Genomic DNA, 3,192 nt, shown 5'->3' with positions numbered 1-3,192 from the left:
AAAAAAAAAAAAAAAGATGATGACTTTACATCTAAAAAAAAAAAAGAAATAGTCTCACATATGCATGAGAATTTCATTTATGAGAAAGACAGCATTTCAAGTCAGTGGGTCAAGATAATAAACATTGTTTGGACAATTAGTTACCCACTTAAAAAACAAATTATTAGGCCAGTGTCTACCTCACACCATTCACAAAATCAATTTCCACATGGATTAAAGAACTAAACTTTTTTGAAGAGTTCTAAAGATTCATTTATTTATTTTTTTGTGGTTTTTTTTCTTTTTTTAATCAACATAATGGGAAATTATGGGGAAATCTGGGAAATTTCTTTAAGAGACGAATCAAACAGGGTGGCGCCTGTGGCTCAAAGGAGTAGGGCACCAGCCCCATATGCCGGAGGTGGTGGGTTCAAACCCAGCCCCGGCCAAAAAAAAAAAAAGAGAGATGAATCAAACAAGTGTGATTGAACTAAAGTGAGATAACTATTTTCAGCATTAATTCCTAACTGATGTCAAAGACTTGTGGTGTGATAAGGCAGTCCACTGAATACATAATATATAAATTGTGCTAGAAGAAAACTCTTTTTTAAAAAAATTTCATGTTAAAATAGGTGTACATATGATTAAGTTACATTGTTTACATTTCTAACTTAAAGTCTGAGTTGTAGTTATGTCCTTCGCCCAGGAAATGTGCCATATACCCATGCCTTGTTGGGTAGGAACGTCTCCTCTTCTCCCCCCCTTCTAGAATTTAATTGACTTTTTGTTCCATGTGAGCAGGTAGTTGTTAAATCTGCTAGTTTCAATTTAGTATTGAGTACACATGATGCTTATTTTTCTTTTTTTTCAGACAGAGTTTCACTTTGTCCCCCTCATTAGAGTGCAATAGTGTCATAGCTCACAGCAACCTCAAACTCTTGGGCTCAAGCAATCCTCTTGCCTCAGCCTCCCAAGTAGCTGGGAGTACAGGTAACTGCCATAACTCCAGGCTATTTTTAGAGACAAAATCTTGCTCTGGCTCAGAGTGGTCTCACACTCCTGAGCTCAGGCAATCCACCTACCTCAGCCACCCAGCATGCTAAGATTACAGTCATGAGCCACCATGCCCAGCCTGTGACGCTCATTTTTCTATATTTGCGATACTTTACTTAGGAGAGTGTTCTCTAAACCCATCCAGTTTATTACAAAAGATACAAAATCTCCACTTTTTGTGGCTGCATAGTATTCCGTGATGTCATATGCCACAGTTCATTAATCCATTTATGTGTTTAAGGCCATTTGGTTTGTTTCCACACCTTTGCAATTGTGAATTGAGTTGCAATAAACATATGAATGCAAATGTCTTTTTGGTAATATGACTTTTCTTTTGGGTAGATATCTAGTGTCCGGGATTAGAGGATCAAATGGTAGGTCTTACTTTTAGTTCTTTGAGGACTCTCCATACTTCTCTCCATAAAGTCTATACCTGTTTACAGTCCCATCAACAGCCCATGAGTGTTTCCTTCTCTCCACACCTACACCAATGTTGCTTTGGGATCTTGTGATACAGGCCATTCTCACTGGGGTTAGGTGATGTCTGGAAGTGGTTTTAATTTGCATTTACACCTCTCTATACTTAAAATATTAACTCACAATGACTAAAATACTTAAATCTAAGACATGAAATTATAAAGACACAAAAACTCTATAAAAACGTATGGGGAAAACCCTTAAGGATTTATGAAGAAGACCCCAAAGGCAATAATAGCAACAACAAAAATAAATGAGACCTGATCAAGTCAAAAAGTTGCTGCACAGCTAAGGACACAAACAACAAACCAAAGAGCCAGCCTTCAGAGTGGGAGAAGATATTTGCATGTTATGAATCCAACAAAAGGCTAATAACCAAAATCTAAAAAGAACTCAAGTTAATCAACAAAAAAAAGAGCTAACAACCCCATTAAAAACTGAGCAAGAGATACAGAATCTTTTCTCATGAGTACAGATGAATGGCTAAATAAATCTTTGTAATATAGAGGAACAGGGGCTCGGCGCCGGTGGCTCAAGTGACTAAGGCGCCAGCCACGTACACCAGCCCAGGGCCGCCAAACAACAATGACAGCTGCAACCAAAAAATAGCAGGGCATTGTGGCGGGCGCCTGTGGTCCCAGCTACTTGGGAGGCTGAGGCAGGAGACTTGCTTGAGCCCAGGAATTGGAGGTTGCTGTGAGCTGTGATGCCACATCACTCTACCCAGGGGGACAGCTTGAGGCTCTGTCTCAAAAAAAAAAGAATAGGATAGGGAATGGCTTCAAAGAATAATCCAACAGCCACAAAGAAAAATATTTGACAATAGCATAATTGATAATCTAGACAACAGAACACAAGGCATGGTGGCTCACGCCTATAATTCCTACACTCTTGGGAGGCCAAGGTGTGTGGATTGCCATGAGCTCATAGGTTTGAGACCAACTTGACCTAGAGGGAGACCCACCCTCACTCCCCTGATCCCGTCTCTAAAAATAGCCAGGTGGTGTGGTGAGTGCCTGTAGTCCCAGCTATTTGAAAGGCTGAGGAAAAAGAATCACTTGAGCCTAGGAGTTTGAGGTTGCTGTGAGCTATAACACCATAGCACTCTACCAAGGGTGACAAAGTGAGACTCTGTCTCAAAAACAACAACAACAACAACAACAACCCCAATAAATAAAATAAAATACACATGACAAGTTGGCAAAAAAAGTTAGAAACCCGGTCGGGCTACGTGGCTCACACCTGTAATCCTAAAACTTTGGGAGATAGAGGCAGGTGGATTGCTTTTTAAATTAAAGTCTGAGCTCACGAGTTCAAGACTAGCCTGAGCAAAAGCAAGACCTCATCTCTACTAAAAATAAAAAAATTGAGGCAAGAAGATCGCTTGAGCCCAAGAGTTGGAGGTTGGTGAAAGCTATGGCGCCATGGCACTCTACCCAGAGCAACAGGATGAGACTCTGTCTCAAAAAAAAGAAACTTATATAACAAAAGACAAATTTCCAAAGCATATTTTTATTATATTTATTTATTTTTGAGACAGAGTCTCACTATGTCACCCTGGGTAGAGTGCAGTGGGGTCACAGCTTACAGCAACCTCTAACTCTAGGGTTTAAGTGATTCTCTTGCCTCGCCCTCCTGAGTAGCTGTCACTACAGGTGCCCACCACAACACCTGGCTTTTTTT

The sequence above is a fragment of the Otolemur garnettii genome, unplaced genomic scaffold (assembly GCF_000181295.1).
Source record: "Otolemur garnettii isolate 467f Iridium unplaced genomic scaffold, OtoGar3 scaffold00104, whole genome shotgun sequence".
Classification (NCBI taxonomy): domain Eukaryota; kingdom Metazoa; phylum Chordata; class Mammalia; order Primates; family Galagidae; genus Otolemur; species Otolemur garnettii.
The sequence above is the reverse complement of the archived record's forward strand: the minus strand, read 5'-3'. Positions refer to the sequence as shown.